Source organism: Phacochoerus africanus, chromosome 10 (genome assembly GCF_016906955.1).
Source record: "Phacochoerus africanus isolate WHEZ1 chromosome 10, ROS_Pafr_v1, whole genome shotgun sequence".
Lineage (NCBI taxonomy): Eukaryota > Metazoa > Chordata > Mammalia > Artiodactyla > Suidae > Phacochoerus > Phacochoerus africanus.
In genome coordinates, this window is record NC_062553.1 from 95,836,383 (window position 1) to 95,858,812 (window position 22,430).

The following is a 22,430-nucleotide window of genomic DNA, read 5'->3' on the forward strand; positions in this document are numbered from 1 at the left end:
ATGCCTACTTTCATATAATATAAATAATAAAATCTTCAAATTGGCAATAAATGTGGTGAGTTAATGAAGCATACCTGTTAAGACATTTGGAGAAGTCTTATCACTGGAGAACTTGAAAACTCAAAATGATAAGTTCTTGATTACACAAGACAAATTCTTTTAAACAGAAGAAAATAAAAGGCTAAAAGTTGAATCATCTCCCAAAAAAACATACTTTAGTAGTTCCTGGTATACAGTAAAAGAGTTTATGCACATTTGCTTTTTAATTTAGTACTCCAGAAAATCTGCCAAAAGGCAAGGTTCCAGGTAGAAAAAAAGGAAAGAAAACATGAAGAACTTGAATAACCCATAAGGAGTTATATTTAAGAATTATATAATGACTGTGCTGGAGATGTAGAGCTATAGACACCAGTCACTTCTCTCTGCCAGATTTTCCTTCTTCTTTTTCTCAGAACCCTCAGTGTCTTTGAAGAACTGTTCCTCTTCCTTCAAACTTCTGTGATTCTGGCAGGGCTGGCAATGGCGCTATCACAGCCTCCTTACACACTGAAGCGGGAAGAAGAAATCTGTTCCCTTTAAAGTGGCTAAGTTAGAATTGCTGCAAATTTTCAACTGCCCGAGTCACCTCCCTCACTCCCATCTCATAAAGGAAGCCCCTTTCTATAGGAGGAAAGAATAACACAGATGCACATGGATGTGAAAGGGATTTAGAGATGAATGGGAGGTGGGTAGGACATGGCGGTGTGAGAAACAAAAAAAAGCAAGAGAGAAATGCTCATGGGCATCACTCTGATCTTTGAATTGAAGCAAACTGAAAGAGGCCAGGTAGTCTACCTCTGATCTTTTGAGGTATCGAGCCAACAATTTTTTCTTTCTGCTCAAATTCCTTGTGTTGTACCTCTTTCACTTATAAATAAAATAATTCTGATGAATACAGAAGACTTTCAGTTTTACTTAGACACAGAATATCTAGAGGCACAGTATAGATTTTTAAATCAAAATATTTAAAGTCTTACAAATATTCAGGATTTTCAACTTTGGGCACTATTTTTTTGTTTTGTTTTTAATGTCATGCATATACATGATTAAAACTGTAAAACATTTGGGTTTAACTCACTGAAACTATTCTCCTCTTTGAGATGTGAATATCAACACAACTAATTAGAGTGAGTAACATAACTGACTCATTTTGAAGAAATTTTCTTAGCAACTCAAGTTAATATAAGTTTTAGGTTGTCAACTCTGGCATAACTGTGATTAAAGAGCACAGACTTTAAAGCTACACTTTCTGGATTCAGATTTAGACTGCTACTTGCTGGCTGTGAAACCTTGGTCAAGTTATTCAACAGAGATATGTTTACTCATCTGTAAAATGGATTATTGTGTGGCTAAAGGATTTAATATGTGAAAAGTGCTTAGAATAGCATTTGACACAATGTAAGCATTATATTAGTTAGTCCTTATTGTTGCTGTTACCTAAAATAACTGTTGCTGCAATTAGTAGATCCTAGGTTTCACCAGCATGACTGGCAACAACAAAAGAGTGCTTTAAAATGCCTTATTGATTGGCTTATTTTATCATCTCACACTTGGCTTCAGTGAGAGAAATGAGGGTGAGAACTGCCTGATAGATGCACAGAAGTTCAGGTGTACACATCTAAACTGATGGAGTATTTTAGCAATGGTAGTAGTGCCAATGCCAAAATAGCATGGTGGTTCCCTCTGCCACTTACTCTTTTTCCTCTAAGGGAAAGTAATGGGATGGAAAGCAAATTATCTGACTTGGAACTTGGGACTTAAGAGAGAGGAATCTAGTATCTATTGCTTCTGCTTGTTTTCTACAATATAATAATGTGCTCCCAAAAAAATGCTATAATGTGATTCTGGAGATCTTATGCTCAAATATACTATAGGACCAGGCATGTCCTGTAACTCTGAGAAGCACTCAAAGTATAAGCACTTAAATCCAAGGTTGTAAAAACACACTATAACACTGCTGGCCATATTCAGACATTGAGATGCCTGGTTATATAACCAAAGGTGAATAGTGCTTTTATCTGGGTAGCAATACTACAAATGATTTTTATTTGTGTATGTGCCTTTTATTATTTCCTAAGTGTTTTACAATGTATATAATTTCCTTTTATCATCAAAGGAGAAAAACACACAAAATAAGTGACTTAAAAAAATTATAGGTTCAGTGAGTCAGTCACACCCAACTGAATTTGCTAATTTGTTACATCCAAGACAGTCATAAAATAAGCCTTGGAGAAAAGGACAGAATAAATAAGCACTTTAAGGAAAAACTTTTACCAAAAGAAAGAAAGTTTATGGAGGAGGTTAATTTGAGGAGGTAAAGAACATCCTTAGATGATTGGCTGTCACAGAGAAAAGCCCAGAATAACATTTTCACCAGGCAGAATGTGAAGACGTGAAGTGATTCAAATAGACTGAGTATGCTAAGTGCTTTTTAAGTGTGGTAAAATTGTATTTAACAATCCAAAATGACTATCTAAAGAAATTTTTCTTTCTTTAAAGCTACAGCCATGCAATGTGTCTCTAAACCATCCTCCTTGACTAAGAATCTTTACAGATATCAATGTTGTTTGCTTAGCACAGTAAGGGCCAGAAGAATCCATACACCCTTCTAAGGACTTTGTGTAGAAATGAATGATACCCTGGAGAGAGTTAAACAGGTGGCTTTAAATCTTAAAAGTTTAAAGTTCAAAACAAATGCTTTGGGGCTCAGAACTTAATCTCATTAGGAAATTATCTTCTAAACTTTGTTTGCTTTTTAACTCAGACAAAATCTATAAAATGTAAGAGGTCTACTGTGTGTGTGTGTGTGTGTGTGGAACCTTCTTAGTGGAGTTGAGTTAGGGTCACAACTATCCTCAACATTAAGTATTGTAACTACACTAGAAGCTCTCTATAATTTTAAGATTTTTGAGACTAGTTTCATGAAAACACACCAATCATGAAGAATTTAAAGCAGGAAGGAGTTAGCCTTAAGGCAATACCATAATCTCAATCACCTGTGATTCTCTATTTCAGACGAAATGCACAATCTACTTACTTTAATGCTTCTAACTTTGTATGTTGTTTACAATAGTAAATATGGGTGGGACTCATGCATATTTTTCAAACCAAATAGAACATCTGATAGTTTAATGACTTTTAAAAAGTATTTGGGAAGCTGGTTTAAAGCAGAGAGCAGCTTGTGTGCATTAAAAGAGAACTTAGGCAGAGTTCCACCTCCAGATACTGTTTAGTCTTGCTGTTCAAAAACAATGATTCAAAAACTGCAAATAAAAAACAGTCATCATACTGAGAAATTGGATTCACAGGGCGTCAAGAAAGTAAACATTTGTAAAGAGTCACAGTCTAAAGAATGGAAATATAGTACCTTATAAAATTAAAGTTTTATACTCAACATTATTGCAAACCAGTTATTTTAGAAAATCCAATGCAACATTCTCAGGACTTTAGGAATATTAAAATTTAAAGTAATTTTTTGTCATCCATACAAAACATCCTGTTTAAATTGTTTCCCAAAGTGATTTCATTGAAGCATTAATTCCACAGAATTTCTATAGACAGTGGGTATTAAATGTGAGAAGAAGCTTAGAGTAGTAGTTGACTTCAAATTGTGCCTAAGTCACTTATGTGACCTTGGAAAATTTCTCTGCCTTATGTTCAGTTCCTTAATCTGTCAAATAGAGGTAAAAATGGTATCCACATCATAGGACTAATAAATGAAGTTTTTAGAATAGCATCTGACACCTAGTAAGTACTCAATAAATGGTAATTGCCATTGTTGTTATCAGTATTACTGACATAAACATATATATATATATATAAAATAGTAGAGAATATGTTTGTGTATGTTGGGTTAATAATATGAAATCCATTTATCTTCTGAAGGATTTGGGAATTACTAATATGGTAATATTCATAGTGACTCTCCAAGGGATAAATAGAGTTTGCAGTGTTTTCTGAACTTTTTTCATGGAATCTTTTTTCTCCCCTGAGCATATTTTTCAAACTTAATGTCAAAAAACAGACTTGAGGGATATAAATGAATAAAAAGAGAATTTCAAAAAGAATTTTTTATAAAGGTAATACACATTTATCTACTGTAATCAATCTAGTAAGGAATTTTTAAAAAATTCTCTTTCTAAAATCAGAGCACCTAGCTTTTTGAATCCTATGCATTGTGTGAGTGAAGTCAAGATAATGAACTTCTCTGAGGCTCTGCTTCCTCATCTGTAAAATAGTGATAGTAACTGTAGCTATCTCCCACGATGGCTGTGAGGATTAAAGGAAAGAATATATGCAAAGCACTTGCTAGAACACGGTCAGGCCAGGAACAGAGATTCTGCTCAGGACCTCCTGTGCACTGGAGTGTCTCTATTGCTCCACCCCCATCCTGATAAGGCCATGACCTTCTGATGTCATGTAAGACTTGAGAACTGGGAGAATTCACATATCTCCAAATATTTCTGGTTAAGGACACCTTATTGCTAGTCTGAGATTTTCTGGAATGATAACATAAATCCTGACCATAAAAGGCCATGACATAATAAATCATTCGCCTTCTCAGAACCTTCATGACTGAGCCTTGTTGGGGCTGTGATTATCAAACCTTTGGGGCCAAAGGAAGCTGCTCAGAGAGATCCTGTACCTTCTCTTGCTTTTTGTGTGCTTGCTTTTGCTAGGTTTATGTACTCTTTGCTATTTTAAACTGGGAGATTATTATAATTAATTATATTGGGGTTTGGGTGGCACAGAGGAGGGGGGTTCTTTCTATCTGTAGCTGAACAGAAATACTATAACAAAACAATGCTATAAAATAAGCACAAAATGAATATTAATTGTTAACTATCATTCCCCTTCAGGTCCCACAATTTCTGACCCCATTCTTCTATATCACCAAATTTTCAGATACTCAGGATGAGTAGCATGAGGTATTGGGAAACTCTCAGAAGATTAATAAATATTTTAAGAGCACTGCCATATATCACAACACATGCTCTCTATTTCTCTTAGCCTGGGCACTCAAAATAGAAAATTTCTCACCTTCATATTCCCAGAGTCCATAAAAAGCCTGTCCTACTTCGCCTGGTGATGCTAGAGGATCATCAAAGAAAGGAGCATTCACTTCCATCAGTAAGCCTTGGACCCCAGATTTAAACCTGAGAGTCATAGGCCTTTGTAGCACTGGTAAACTGTCCCATGTTGTGGTAATTCTATATTCCAACTGTCAAAACGAGAGAGAAGAGCAGATGTCATGATATGAGTAAAGCAATGTCTTTCTTGCTCCCCTGGTCTTGATCAAATTAAAGTGAAATAACATTTTTTACTAATATCCTCAAGGCAATCAACACCCCATTACATTTTAAGGAATTCTATGAATTGCAGTAAAATATTCTTGTGCAGTATTCAACCACAGCAAAATTTGTACTGAAAATATCTTGAGGAATTGCTTTTTGTTACTTAATACACAGGTACCTTTATTTATGTAGTATTTACAAAGTTTAACAATGTGAATTTGCTTTTATTCATTTGTTGGGGAGGAAGAAAGCTTTCCTGTACCCTTCTAGGTTCTTCTGGCTGGTCTAAGAATTTAACTGACATGACACAGATTAACGGGAGAAAAGTGAATTTAATTTTGTACATATGAGAAACCCACATACAGGGTGATTCAAAGACAGAAAGGTAAATTGAGGTACAGATGTCATCTTGCGCTAAGGAATGGGGTAGGGGTCTAGGGCTTCCAAGGATAGGAGGGTTACTCACAGGACAAGAAGAAGAAAAGCAGATGTTAGATAATTAGAAATTTTTTCTACTATATTGATGGGGCCATTGAGATAAAATGTATCTCTGGTAATAACTCTTTACTGGGAAAAATTCCCAATTCAAATTTTTCTAGGTAGTTAAGGGAGGGGCAATGGTTTCTCTTGAACCTGCAGGGACCTGACTGCCCTCAGCTCAAAACAATCTTCCTACAAAAGCAGCACATTCTGAGGAGGCTCATTCTGAACCCCTATACAGTCCACAAATAATTTTTGAGGACATACTATATGTGCAGCTTTTCACTAGGTTCTGCAGAGAAATTCAAGTATAACATGTAACCCTTGCCCTAAAAGAACATATAATGTTTATAATCAGAACGAAAAACAAAATGCACATCTAAAAGTAATGAACAATTCAACGAAGCGTAGTTTTAGAACTTGACTGGACAACAGAGAAAAGTAATAGAAACACGGAGATAAATACAGGTTAGAGCAGGCAGAAAATGCTTCCTGGGACTTGAGCTACACAAGAAAGGAAAAAATATATATGGTAAATACATCTTGAATAGTTTATTCTGGATGTTTGTCTACTTTCATTTCAAGCTATTTTTAAGAACTGAAAACACTGGCGTCAATTAGTCACCATTTATTACTCACATCTATGCTAGCTTCTGACTTCTATGTATCCCCCCAAAATGGATTAGAGTATTGTTCTTACCTGGGTATACAGTAAATGCTAATTAAGTATTAATCAACTTAAACAAACATTTTTTATATAACACCATCTGCTTTTTCTGTGCTAGACATTAGAACTACAAAAACAAGACACTTTTCTTGCCCTTAGGTAACTCACAATCTAGTGGAAAAGGGAACTGTGAACATGTGAGAAAACTGTGACAGCGTTTTAATAGAAGTATGGAAGCACAGAGCAAGGAGCCTCTAGTTCTGACGCTAGAAATCCAAAGAGTAGAGAATGTCGGCAAAGACTTCACAGAAGTTACAACTGAAAGATGTATAGGAATAGGACAGTAAGTGACACAAGTATAATTACAAATGGAGAAAACTGCTTGAGCAAAATCACAGAGCAATATGAAAGCTGAAAGGAGATGGGAGATCAGATATAAATGGAACGTAAGATGCATGGTGGATGATGGGGGCAATATAGTGAGAGAAGTGGTGCTGGTAGAAGGGGGTGCAGACCCTGGGGGCTAACATTGGAGTTTATGCAGAAGCCATGTGGAACCAATGTCAGGTTTTAAGTAAAGAACTTACTGATGAGGTTTATGTTTTAGAAGAATCACTCTGAAGGATGTAGGGAAGAACAAAAATATTCTAAGAAATTTGAAGTCTTCCTCAAAATTTATTTTTCTATTCCAATTTCCCCTAACTACAGTGGTAAGCTTTTGTTTTCAAAGTTATGGTCTTTATTTCAAATGATTCTGTGAAATGTCTGTAAGAGAAAAGGATCTTAAAGAATAGAATTGAACTCAATTCAGTAACAATGGGACTCTTTATTCCCTCTCTACAACATAATACTTCTTGAATCTCCTAGTGCTATAGATACACTTATGCCTTCTCAATTATTCATTTCTCATTATGTAAAGAAAATTAACCAAAGTGATTCTGACTGAAGGAAAGAAAGCAAAATTTTGAGTCAGGAATAAATTACTGTAATCATTGAATGCTCATTTAACAGCCATTTAGAAAACTATCCCATCATAAAAGCAAAAGAAATTTAAAACTCCATATATTCAGTGGTATGATTATTCTTTTCTCGTTATGTCTAGCTCTGAGCTACTTGTGCTTAGAAAACAGAGTTGGAACAATTTTTAAAAGTATTATGTTGAAGGTGTTTTTTTTCTTTTATTATAAATAGATTATGTCTTTCTAATATCCCAAAATGTTCAAAGGCATTCTTCCTGCAACTAGCAAATCTCAGTAAAAACATCACCTTTAGTAAAAATTCAAAATGCCAAAATAATAATTTCATAGGAAATTTTAGTTGTTTTGTTATATAGTTTGGAACTATCAAATTCCAACAAGAAAATTTATGGAACAAAGTAACATTAATACGTGTGAAAAAGAAGCACATATTTTTATTCTAGTATTCCAAGGTTTTCTGGTATAAAACTTCTGAAGTGAAATGCCTATTTTATTAAACCTACTTTGTATATAAAGAAAACTTTAAATGCAAAAACAGAACAAAACAAAATCCCCATACACTACAGTCTTAGGTGTCCTTATGCTCAACTGCTGATATAATTATGATGGTGCCCACTTTCTAAAATAGCTTGAATGTTTATCAAATTCTCAACTGCTTAAAGTCTGCTTTCTGTTAAATTTATGAAATCCCCATTTGATGTCAGCATTACAAAGAACAGAATTTGGACTGATTAGTTTTCTTTTGTCTTGTTTTAATTCAGTTTCCACAAAGGAATATTATATCACCTGTAGTTACACATAAATGTAAATAACAAAAAATGCTATGGCTCCTGAAAGGCAAAACTACATTTTTCAAAATGGAAGAAATTAACTTCTAAAAGTCAATAAAAGAGCAAATAACACTCTTAACAGACATCTTTTATTGAGCTATACAAACTTTTCTTGTTATATTTCTTTTTTAAAAGTCTCTCTAGGAAAATCGCCAATGATTTTTGAAATGATAATAATAGGAAACCAAGCTGCATTAAAGGCAGGGCTAGCTTGTATCAAATTAGAGAATTTTATTTCTAGATTTTCCACCCACATCTCTAAGGGTAAAGACTTACAGAGAGTTAACACAATTATGTCAAGTCAATAGAATCAATGTAAAGACACAGTCTGGGTAATGAGGCTACAAACTCCTTACTGTGTCATTTCTTCAATTATAGGACTTAAAATTTTTGCCCAGATCTTCTAAAAGAAGTACCTCTATTCTCTATCTTGCCTATGTAGGCATAGCCCCAAGAGAAAGACAATAATTTATGTAGGCTTCAATAGCCATTTTTTCATCCTTCTGATAAATACCTTTAAAGTTTTATTTTGTCAAATCTAAATACTACTACTAAGTTAAAATTCTTTTTTTTTAAGATTTAATTGTAGATGGAAAACAATTATGAAATCAAACAGATATCATTCTCCTTGTAGGGGAATCAGCTTATGTTTTATAAGGTACATAAAGTGTCAACAAAATAATTAGCTTTATGTAATAAGATCTAAACATAGCTAATATTTCATATAAGTACTAAAATCACTGAAGTTACTACTTTTAAATTGGGGAAAATATGCATATATTTAGCTATTACTGCACAGTTGCTTTGTAGAATAAAATGGTTAGGCTGCTTATAATCTGAATTTATTCATCTGAAATATATAATAAAAATATATATATGAATATATATACCAGGTAATCTAGTAAGCCTATGTACTATCACATATTTATCAACTTTAAATAGGACTGGGAGTTCCCGTTGTGGCTCAGTGAAAATGAACCTGACTAGTATCTATGAGATCTATGAGGACACGGTTTTGATCCCTGGTCCCACTCAGTGAGTTAAGCATCCATCATTGCCGTGAGCTGTGGTGTAGGCCGCAGATGGAACTCAGCTCTGGCATTGCTGTGGCTGTGGCATAGGCCAGCAGCTGCAGCTCTGATTCAACCCCAAGCCTAGGAACTTCCATATGCCATGGGTATGGCCCTAAAAAGAAAAAAAAATTTAAATAGAACTTAATGCATAGCATTTCTAAGATATAAAACATACTTATGATATAGAGCAATATTTATTTCAAGATATAATGCAACATTTAATTTTAAATTTTAATTATACATTGCTTATAAACAAGGCATGGAACAAAATATGAAAATAAGGCTTAAAATTATATAAGATCGCCTACATACATTTCTAGCAATTAAAGTAGTGATGAACTAGATGTGAATAATCTTATGGAAATAATATAGAATCTGAATTTGGAAAAGAAAAAGTTACAAGATCCTCACTGAGCTATACAAAATTATAAAACTATAAAGCTTATCCCATTGCATGACACAGTGATCTCTGAAATTACAAGGCAGTGAATTCAAAACCATAAAAAGGAGATATTACTTCATAACCTTTAGTTAACCTGTAGCTACAGTTCTATAGGAAGTCATAAAATCAAATTCTGTGGTTGGATATAAAAGCTGGATAATTTTATAGCCACTTGTAATATCAGGGTTCAAGCTCATTGCCTTCAGCAGGTGGAATAGAATCTTTGATCATTCATATCAATAGACCACTAGGTAGGTGGTATTATGTGTTGTTTTAAGGATTAAATGCTATTTTTTCGGAGTCAAAGGACACTGTTTACCACATTAGTCCCCTTTCTAACACACATAGAGTGGTGAAGGAGAATAGGAATCACAGGAAGCCCTCATAAGTCAGAATTCCTCTTTCTCTTATGGAATCTTCCCATCAATTTATAGGCCCATGTGCACAGAAAGCCTATACCTTATAAAACACTCGATCAGATGGATGCTATTATTTCCATTTACAGGTTATTTATCTGAGTGATCTTCTGTTTCCAAGTGGAAGCTTCACTTTTCCAGAATGCCCACTCTTATCCTCAACATGATGTTTTCCTTATAAGGACACTTCCAGCAGCTATCATTTGCTCAAAACATACATTTTATTAGGTCCTGCCTATACATTTAAACTGCTTCTTAAAATGCACTGTCTTTTCATCATTAAAAAAAAAATTTTTTTTTTCAATGGCTGGGAGTTCCTGGGCTAGGGGTTGAATGTGAGCTAAGGTCACAGGCCTACACAACAGCCACAGTGACTCTGGACCCATGCTGCATCTGCGACCTATGTCACAACTGCAACAAAAGCGGATTCTTTTTCTTTTTTTTTTTTTTTTTTCTCTTTTAGGGTCGCACCCATGGCACATGGAGGTTCCCAGGCTAGGGGTCAAATCGGAGCTACAGCTGCCGGCCTTCGCCACACACAGCTGCCGCAAGATGGGATCCAAGCCATGTCTGTGACCTACACCACAGCTCACGGCAACACAGGAATCTTAACCCACTGAGCAAGGCCAGGGATTGAACCCACAACCTTGTGGTTCCTAGTCAGATTCGTTTCCACTGTGTCACGATGGGAACTCCCAACAATGGATTCTTAATCCATTGAACAAGGCCAGGGATTGAACCCGCATCCTCACAGAGACTATGGTGGGTTCTTAACCTGCTGAGACACAATGGGAACTCCAAAACATGTTTTTAAACAGCCAATTCCTGCCTCTGTGCCTTTGCTCATTCTGCCTCTCCTACCAGAATGCCCTTCTGTGCTTCTCCACATCAAAGGTCCATTTAAATTCCATATTTAAGATGAAAATGATACTCCAAACCCACCCTCCCATTCACCCTGTGTGTCCAAACTTTTGCATTTGTATTTTTTATCCACTTCTACCTTTTTTTAAATGTATGCATAAATGAATATGGCTTACCTATTGCTTAGGTCTCAGAGAATGTAAAAATTTTATAAATAGTTACTGTACTTAAAATATCCCTTGGATGCTTTGCAGCACCTAGTCTAGTGTCTTCCGTGTGTCAATTGCTCAGTAAGCATTCGCAGCACAAAATAATTAAATGAATTAGGTTTGTTATTTATTGGGCAATAATATATGAGAAAAATTATTTCGTAACATACTTGTTACCAATATCTTGATATAATTCTTACCTATCCTCTTCCAGCTGGCAATTGTTTTCTTTCTTGGTTACTTTTGAAAATTTCAGTCCTTTCAAATAATAAAAAGAAAATTAATCTCTACAAGAAACATAAAAATAAATATAATTCTTACATCCAGTATTTATATTTAAAAACCACTGCAGTAAATTACATATAAATAAAAGAATGCTAAGACTGTCATTATTTTAAACAGTCTTGTGGTTGTTCTTGGTAGAGTTGAACAAAGCACCAAAAATATCATTTTGTTAACCTGCTTCTTCCATCTAGTGGCAAAAAGCAGTAAGAAACAATGTCCTAGAAAAATACTATGATCAAATGGTTCTAAATGCCATTTCAGGAATTACTTAATGGTGAGTTCAAAATCTAAGGTTTAAGTTATGAGTATACAATAATTACTGAAATAATTCTAGCAAATTGGAAGGGTTCAGATAGGGTAACTCAAATTTGCTTAAATTCATAAGTGTACTTGTAGATTTTAACAAAGACTTCTGCTACATATATAAAAGTATATATCACCTTGTATTAAATTGGAATGGATTTGTTTTTGATACATAATTATACTTATGGACCAAATTGTTGGATAACTATTTAAAATTCAGCTGTTGGTACAGGGTTACTGTGCTATGATAAGTTTCAAGAGGTACAACTAAAAGCCACTGAATGTGACCTATCCAATTGAAATTACCAGTTAAAATACATTTGCAACAATAGGCATGAAATACTTGAGGCATGGGGTCAGTTGGAGGGGAAAAGAGGCAAAGTTCAAAACAGATACAATCAGCTGTTCTGCATTGTTAGAGCTGCTTAAAAGGCATTAATGAGAAGTAACATGCGATGCACAATGCATTCTTTGCACTCCCAAAGGCCACGGGCTAATCCCTAATACATGAGGTCTGACTGCCCTTCTAACACTTTCCGTTTGCCTCACTGCAAATGTAATTAATGTTTTAGAAGTTAAATGTGGGTTATGAAGAAATGGATAAAACATTCTCCAAGACAGCATGCTTTTCCCCTTCCCCTGTTCACATTAGCCAGCTAACAATGTGTAATGGTAATATAAATTAGGGGTTGTCAATATATTAAGTTGAAAATGTACATAAAGGAAAATAAAAGTATTGGTGAATACCATGATTATTTGAAATTCAATATTTTGTATTAAAAGACTTTTTGTTTCCTAATTTTCAAGAACCAAAAAATCCTGCCTTAACATCCTCAAACTTTAAAGCCAATTTGAGTACAGAAGGATTGGCTGTTAGGTTTTCTCCTCTCCCTAGCCACCCTCCCTTATCAAAGGGAAACAGGCTAAAGTTTTATGTTTGCTACATATGAAAGAGAAGGAAGGGAAATGGAGCAATGACATTGAGCAGAGGGTAAAGCAAAGAATATGGGATCATAGGGCAAAGCCATTTGGGAAAACAGCAAAGCAGATGGGGGCTCCCATTTCCCCAGGATTCTTGGGGCCAGTCTCCCTGGATTGGGCCAAGAAAAGGGTACCAATTAACTGGGAGGTCACTAGAATCATTGCCATTTTTTTAAATGTCCCCAAAGCCCACAAGACCTAAAGCTTCATCCCCAATAATTAAATTTACACAAACCATAGTTACCATATGGTGCCAGCAAGAGGCAAAAGGAAGATGGAATCTGGTGGCCCAGCAGGATTGCTGGCACCTGTGGTGGAAACTAGCTTCTACTTATCATTTCATTTACTTCACAATCATGTGTCCCCACATTACAGGCAATTAAATGTGTAGGTGTCTCTTTTGGTGTTATAGCATTATTTCACTAAAACTAGAGATCTTGGTATTTAAAATTTTCTTTCACAATGAACATTTTCAGTTCCTGAGAAGAGAATTTCTTAGGCAAACTACGCAGTCACTGGCATTAATATTTTATTCATTATGTTTATCAGTTCTTTGACCTTGGTCAAATTATACCTCTTTGAGCCTCAGTTTCCTCATCCATAAAATAGGAATAATGGTAATTCCCATCTGATAAGGTTTTTAAGAGGAACTAAGTGAGGCAATGCATAGAAAGTGCTTGGCAAACAGCAATTAGACAAACAAAAGAAATAAAAGGCACCCATATAGGAAGAGAAGAGATAAGACTGTCACTGTATGCAGACGACATGATACTATACATAGAAAACCCTAAGGACTCAACCCAAAAACTACTTGAACTGATCAACAAATTCAGCAAAGTAGCAGGATATAAGATTAACATTCAGAAGTCAGTCGCATTTCTGGATACCAGCAATGAAATATTAGAAAAGGAATACAAACATACAATTACTTTTAAAATTGCACCCCCCAAAAATCAAACACCTCGGAATACACCTGACCAAGGAGGTAAAGGACTTATATGCCAAGAACTATAAAACTTTAATCAAAGAAATCAAAGAAGATGTAAAGAAATGGAAAGATATTCCATGTTCCTGGATTGGAAAAATCAATATTGTAAAAATGGCAATACTACCCAAAGCAATCTACAGATTCAATGCAATCCCTATCAATTGACCCATGACGTTTTTCACAGAAGTAGAACAAACAATCCAAACATTTATATGGAGCAACAAAAGACCCAGAGTTGCCAAAGCAATCCTAAGGAACAAAAACCAAGCAGGGGGCATAACTTTCTCAGACTTCAAGAACTATTACAAAGCCATAGTCATCAAAACAGTGTGGTACTGGTATCAAAACAGACAGACAGACCAATGGAACAGAACAGAGAACCTGGAATGAAACCCAGACACCTATGGTCATTACTCTTTGACAAAGGTGGCAAGAACATAAAATGGGAAACAGAAAGTCTATTCATTAAGTATTGCTTGGAAACCTGGACAGCTGCATGCAAAGCAATGAAATTAGAACACGCCCTAAACACCATGCACCAAAAGAAACTCAAAATGGCTGAAAGACTTAAATATAAGACAAGACACCATCTAACTCCTAGAAGAGAACATAGGCAAAACACTCTCTGACATCAACCTTACAAATGTTTTCTCAGGTCAGTCTCCCAAAGCAACAGAAATAAGAGCAAAAATAAACCCATGGGACCTCATCAAACTGAAAAGCTTTTGCACAGCAAAGGAAACCCAAAAGAAAACAAAAAGACAACTTACAGAATGGGAGAAAATAGTTTCAAGTGATGCAACCGACAAGGGCTTCATCTCTAAAGTATACAAACAACTTGTACAACTCAACAGCAAAAAAGCCAATAACCCAACGGAAAAATGGGCAGAAGACCTGAACAGACTGTTCTCCAAGGAAGAGATACAGATGGCCAGCAAACACATGAAAAAATGCTCAGCATCCCTGATTATGAGAGAAATGCAAATCAAAACTACCATGAGATACCACCTCACACCAGTCAGAATGGCCATCATTAATAAGTCCACAAATAACAAGTGCTGGAGGGGCTGTGGAGAAAAGGGAACCCTCCTGCACTGTTGGTGGGAATGTAAACTGGTACAGCCACTATGGAGAACAGTTTGGAGATACCTTAGAAATCTATCCATAGAACTTCCATATGACCCCGCAATCCCACTCTTGGGCATCTATCCGGACAAAACTCTCCTTAAAAGAGACACGTGCACCCGCATGTTCATTGCAGCACTATTCACAATAGCCAGGACATGGAAACAACCCAAATGTCCATCAACAGATGATTGGATTCAGAAGAGTGGTATATATACACAATGGAATACTACTCAGCTATAAAAAAAGAATGACATAATGCCATTTGCAGCAACATGGATGGAACTAGAGACTCTCATACTGAGCAAAATGAGTCAGAGAGACAAAGACAAATACCATATGATATCACTTATAACTGGAATCTAATATCCAGCACAAATGAACATCTCCTCAGAAAAGAAAATCATGGACTTGGAGAATAGACTCGTGGCTGCCTGATAGGAGAGGGAGGGAGTGGGAGGGATCAGGAGCTTGGGGTTATCAGATACAATTTAGAATAGATTTACAAGGAGATCCTGCTGAGTAGCATTGAGAACTATATCTAGATATATTGCAACAGAACAAAGGGTGGGGAAAAAAAATGTATACATGTAAGAGTAACTTGATCCCCATGCTGTACAGCGGGGGAAAAAAAAAGAATTCTTAAATGCAAATACAAATAATAAAATGTTTCCTGATTAACCAGAAAAAAAAAGACAGTGCTTGGCAAATCAGTAGATATTAAATATTATTATTTATAGGGTAATTAATATAAATGAAGAATTTTTTGTATATTATCCTGCATAGAGTATGGTATTTAACATTTATTTATATGTGTTTGAAAAAAATTAACAATGCTTCTTTTGGTGCAAATATTTCCTTATCATAGCTTACCTTTGTATATAGGCATTGTGATTTTTTTTTTGTTTAAGTATAGTTGATTTACAATATTGTGTTAGCTTCAAGTCTACAGCAAAGTGACTTGGTTATACATATATGTGTATACCTATATTCTTTTTTATTATAGTTTATTCTAAGATAATACAGTTCCTTGTGTCATACAGTAGATCCTTATTGTTTATTTTATACATTGTAGTGTGCATTTATTAATCCCATATTCCCAATTTATCCCTCCCCTCGCTTCCCCTTTGGACATTATAAGTTTATTTTCTATGTCTGTGAGTCTGTTTCTGCTTTCTAAGTAAGTTCATTTGCACTATTTGTTAGATTCCATGTATAAGTGATATCCTATTTGTCTCTGATTTACTTAGAATGATAATCTCTGTCTACCCACGCTGCTGCAAATGGCATTATTTCATTCATTATTATGACTAATATTCTATTGTATGTATACACCATATCTTCTTCTATTACTCAATGAATTTTATTACATTGATAGTTGTAAAATGATCATCACAACCAAATTTTATAGCATTTTGATCCCAAAGCTTCATGTATCCCTCCACCGCCCAAATTGTCTCATTTGGAAACCATAAGTTTTTCAAAGTCTGTGAGTCAGTATCTGTTCTGCAAAGAGCTTCATTGTGTCCTTTTTAAGATTCCACATGTAACTGATAGCATTTGATGTTGGTGTCTCACTGTCTGACTGACTTCACCTAGCATGATAATTTCTAGGTCCATCCATGTTGCTAAAAATGCCAGTATTTCTTTCAATGGCTGAGTAATATTCCATTGTGTATATGTACCACATCTTCTTTATCCACTCCTCTGCTGATGGGCATTTAGGTTGTTTCCATGTCTTGGCTATTGTATATAGTGCTGCAATGAACACTGGAGTATGTGTCTTTGCGAGTCATGGTTTTCTCTGGATAGATGCCCAGGAGTGGTATTGCCGGATCAAATGTATACCATATCTTCTTTATCCACTCATCTGTCAATGGACACTTAGGTTGCTTCCATATCTCTATTATAAATAGTGTCACGACAAACACTGGGATGTATGTATCTTTTCAAGTTAGAGCTTTTGTATTTTCTAGATATATGTTCAGAAGTGAGATTGCCAGATCATATGGTAACTCTGTTTTTAGTTTTTAAGGAAGTTCCATACTGTTTTCCATAGTGACTGCATAAATTTACATTACCACCAAGAGAAGGTTCTCTTTCCTCCACACCCTCTCCAGCATTAATTATTTGTAGCCTTTTTGATTATGGCCATTCTGACCTATGTGAGGTTATATCGCATTGTAATTTTGATTTGCATTTCTCTAATAATTAGTGATATTCAGCATCTTTTCATGGATAGGGATGGTGATTTTTGTAAATGATTTTCAAGGCTGACTCTCATCTTTGGAATTAAACAATTAAATTTTTTTAGAATTCACTATAGGTCACACTGAAAAAGTTTAACCCAACTTGACAACCACTTAAATGTAATCCTTTCACAATAAAACTTTACCTAAAAGTCTAATAATTAGAAATATCTACCAGTATAACCAATATATTCCATTTCTCTGTAATATCTATTAGAAATTTTACTGCACCAATTTTGTTATAAACACATGGTAAAAAAGAAAAAGAAGTACACAAGCCAAGTTTTCATAGGACAGGAAGAACTATGACCCTCTCTAACAAATAGTCACGTTCCTGCAGGATTGGAAAATGGAACAAATGAGTCAAATACGTGTTTGGTAAAGAGCAGCATGTAGGGACTTCACAGCATGCTGCAATAAGAGCTAAGATCAGGATAGTCTTCTTTTTCTTTCTTCTTTTTTTTTTTTTTTTTGGTCTTTTTGCCTTTTCTAGGGACGCTCCTGCGGCATATGGAGGTTCCCAGGCTAGGGGTCAAATCAGAGCTGTAGCCGCCGGCCTACGCCACAGCCGCAGCAATGCGGGATCCAAGCCGCGTCTGCAAACTACACCAGAGCTCACGGCAACGCCAGATCCTTAACCCACTGAGCAAGGCCAGGGACTGAACCCGCAACCTCATGGTTCCTAGTCGGATTCGTTAACCACTGAGTCACGACGGGAACTCCAGGATAGTCTTCATTTTTAAAAACTTAAAAATGCATTTGAACATTATTTATAACTTAATACATCATATCAAGGTTAAAGCATTATGTTTCATTATTTACTAGAAAGTTTATAATTAACAATGTTCACTTTCCTTGGTTGTGTTCATTTATTGATAAGGGTGACAGATCAGTGTGGCAAATATACGGTCAGAACAAGGTATCCAGACAGATATCACTTAGCCTAACTCTGAGAGGGCCACTTAAAGTCCACACAAGCAATGCTTAATTCTTTTAAAGATATTTGATCTTTTAAAATATTATGAGGATGTTATTAAGGGAGGGATATTCTGTTTATCTTCTCATTATTTGCATATGTTTAGAGGAAGCATTTTTAGCAGTTCTTAACTTATGATTAGTCTTTTGCCTTATTATGATATTTGCTATATCTCCTGCTCTAAAACTGGGGACAGAACTTCATTAAATTATTTTAATTTATTCATTATTTCTAGGGCCTCTTGAAACAAAACATTTAACTTATCCTGCAGTGGGAAAAAGGCATTAGGAACAAATCATGTCCCCAAGCAGCTCACAGTTTAGTTGAAGAGATAACTGAATAAGACGAAGTGCAATGAGAAAAACATGCAGAAAGATTGTTTTATAAAACTTTTGGAAAGAGAGTTTACTAGCAATGGAACAATGAAATTCAGATAGGATGTATGTTCTAAGAAAAAGGCATTCATTCATTCATTCATTCACACACTTATGTTTGGGCCAATTAGTCTATTGGACACTAATTGAGATTTGCCAACTCTATGAGAGAAAACAGAAGAAAAAAAAGTGCAGTAATTTACTTCGCCAGTAACCAGAATATAACCAGGCTATGTGGTATAGTTCTGAACTTCTTCATTCCTGCACTATATGGCCAAAAGCGGAAACACCCAGAAACCTAGAATTCAATTAACATGTCCAATTGTATTTGTATGTGTGTACATGTATGTATGTGTGTGTGTATAGAAAGGTAGATAATAATACTAGGCTCAGAATGATTTAAGTGGCCAACTGTATAAAGAAGGAACATTTAGAGAATTTTCTGAGTGAAAACTGGAGACAGAGGTTTGGGGAATAAGAGGATTTTGTATGGACGTGGAGATCCATGCCTCACTCCTATGCAAAACCCTTGGCATGTGACAGAGCCTTTGACTGGTTGGGAGAGAGGCTGACCACAGAGAATAAAAGACTTCTATCTCCAAACTTGGATAGGAAACAATGTGGTTTGTATTATCAAAATATCAATGGTAACCAATGTAGATGAAAGAACAGAGAATCCTTCCATAAATTTTTTGCACTAAGCAAGACTCCTAGAACGCTTAAAAGCATCCTAGGAAAGATGAGAAGACCCTTGAAACATGATTAATACTGAGTTTCCTTTTAGCTAGGTAGGTGTGGTCTGGAAATAGATCATTTGTTTTAGATAAATGAATAAATCTAATATTTCTTTATAAGAGCAAAATTTCTATCTGCTACATATTCAAATAGTCAACAAGTATGTGTCAAATTTCTACTGTATCAGGCAGGGTTCAGGGGAATATATCACTTGAGCTTATATTTGAGTGAGAGGAATATAAATACAATAAAAAAATACTTACTATGATAGGTTGCAATAAGTGCTATAATAAAAATGTCAGAGTAAGTAAAATAAAGAATGAACAAGAAAGAACTTACTATTTTATATAATCTAATCAGAAAAAGCCTATATGTTAAGTAGCATTTAAGCGTAGATTCAAATTTTGATGAAGAAATTAGTCCCACAGATATTTGGAGAATGTATGTTCTATACAACATTAACAGCAAGAACAAAGACCTTGCAGCAAGACGACACTAATGATATTCTGGGAACAGTGGAGCTGATGAAGCTGAAATGGAGATTATGCAAAGACTAGTTATACGTGAGGTCTGATAGATTGAGACCAGTAATTGACATGGTAAGTCTTTGATATTGCTGAGCACAGGTGGGGCATGACCTAACATTACAAAACAGTCTCTGAAGTTCTGCTGCTACCTATGAAGGGGTAATTTCTATAGGACTTGTATGTAGGACTTGCTTTGACTCCTGCATAAACAAGCAGAAAAGCTAGATAAATTACATGTACCCATCATTATTAGATATCAGACAATAACCAGTATAAGAAAAGGGAAATAAAGTGAATCCATAATCACTCTGGTTGTTGGCATGTAAGCAATTTCCAGAACTCAGCATAGGATGAGATTTTAAGTTTCAAAAGGATCAATCTGGTAGATTAATGGGATGTCACTCCAATAGTAGGTTACAAGAGGACTGCAACTTCTTTCTTGAGTGTGCACCTTTCTCTCTTACTCTCTTAGATTGCTGGCTCTGGGGGAAGTCAGAAGCCATGTCATGAGGTGGCCCTATGGAAAGGCCATGTTGTGAGCAACTGAGTGTGTTCACAGCCACCTGAGTGAGCCTGAAGCAAACCATCCCCCAGTCAAAACTTCTGATGAGACTGCAGCCCCTATTAATAGCTTGACTACAGTCTCATTAGAGACCTTGGATCAGAACCACCCAGTTAAGATATTCTCAAAAACTCCTAACCCACAGGAATTGTGAGATAATAAACGTTGTTTAAACATATTTATTTTGGGAGTAATTTTATATGCACTAATAGGTAACTATTACAATATCTGGAATGAAAATTTAACCTGACAGAATTGACAGCAGATTAGACACTTTAAAGGAAGATTCAGGGAAATGAAGACAGAGCAGCAGTAACCCTCTATAATAAAGCATAGAGAGGAAAAGACTGGAAAAGAAATTAAAAGACTGTCAATGATCCATATAACTAAATCAAGCAGGCCTGACGGAGTAGAGGAGGGAACAGAAAAAAATTATTTTAAAAATTAATAGCTAAAAACTTCCCAAATTTTATTAAAACTACAAATCCAGAGAACCAAGAAGCTCAACAAAACCCTAATTAAGATAAATACCAAGAAATTCATGCCATGGCATATTATAAACAAACTGCCATAACCTTGTGATAAAAGGAAAATCACAAAAGTGAGTGACCAGATAAAGACACATTACAAAGGAAAAAAATAAGAATATAGCATGCTTCATCAGAAACTCTGCAAATAAGAAGCAATGAAATTATATGTTTATCATACCAAAAGAAAAAGTCGACCTAAAATTCTATGCCCAGTGAAAATATCTTCTAAAATTAAAGTATTTTTCAGACACAATAATTCTGAGAGAACTTTCCCAGCAGATGTATACACTAGTAAATATTAAAAGAAGTTCGTGAAGCATAAGAAAATGATGTGAGATGAAAAAAAAAAAACTTAGTTGTCAAAAGAATGAAGAGTGCTATAAATGGTAAATATGGGGGTATACATAAAAACTACTTTTCTCCATTTAAAAAAAATTACAGAAGTTAACAAAACAACTACCCTTTGAAAGATACATTTAAGAAAATGAAAAAGCAAAGCCAATCATAGACTAGGAGAAAATATTTGCAATACAGGTATTTCTTGAAGGGTTTGTATCCAGAACATATTTTTAAAAGTGGCTCAATTATAAAAAGACCAAAAAAGGGGCAAAATATTTGAAGAGAAATTTCACACACAAAAATAGGTGAATGGCCAGAAAGCACATGAAACAATACTCATAATCATTGATCAGCCAGGAAAAACAAATAAAAACCACACTGAGAAATAAGCACACCCCTACTTGAAGGTCTAAAATTTAATAGAGTGACAATATTAAGGTTGGTGAAAATGTGGAATAACTGGACTTCACTTGTTAGTACTATAAAATGGTAAAGCCACTTCGTAAATAATTTATCATTTTCTTAGAAGCTAAACATACAGTTACCGATCCAGTAATTTTCTTAGATATTTATCAAAGAGAAGTAATAGCTTATGTTTGCAAAAATACTCTGATACAAATGTTCATACTTGCTTTATGCAAAACAGCCAGAAAGTGGAAGCAATGCAAACATCCACCAACAGGTGAAATGATAAATAAATTGTAATAGACGAATACAATGAAATACTTCTGAGCAATAAAAAAGGAACAAATTTCATTACATGCAAAAACATGGTTAAATTTCAAAAACATAATGCTAGTGACAGATTCAAGACACAGAAGACTGCAATCAAGTATATAATTATATAAAATTTATAGAAAAGATAAAACTGTAGGGACAGAAAATCAATTTATTGTTGCTGGAGTATGAGGGTGGGACCGGGGATTGACTACAGAGAGACACAGGGGATGTTTTAAAGTAAGCAAACTGTGCATTTACATGAGTACATTTGGGAATTCCTGTTGTGGCTCAGTGGAAACGAACCTGACTAGTATTCATGAGAACATAGGTTTGATCCCTGGCCTTGCTCATTGGGTTAATGATCTGGCATTGCTATGAGCTGTAGCATAGGTTGCAGACGCATCTTGGATCCTACATTTGCTGTAGCTGTGGCATAGAACAGCAGCTG

General features: G+C 35.2%; 1 protein-coding gene across 5 annotated transcripts in view; it reads right to left on the reverse strand.

Annotated features, from left to right (window-relative positions):
• The window catches only part of C10H4orf33 (chromosome 10 C4orf33 homolog), an 84,993-nt gene that overhangs the window by 18,169 nt on the left and 44,394 nt on the right, over positions 1 to 22,430 (reverse strand). For all 5 annotated transcript variants that reach the window (XR_007137546.1, XR_007137544.1, XR_007137545.1 and 2 more), the window contains 2 exons: positions 11,489 to 11,546; positions 5,080 to 5,260 (listed from right to left, as the gene is read on the reverse strand). The gene's annotated coding sequence lies outside the window, so the exon portion shown is untranslated. The remainder of the gene's footprint in view (positions 1 to 5,079; positions 5,261 to 11,488; positions 11,547 to 22,430) is intronic.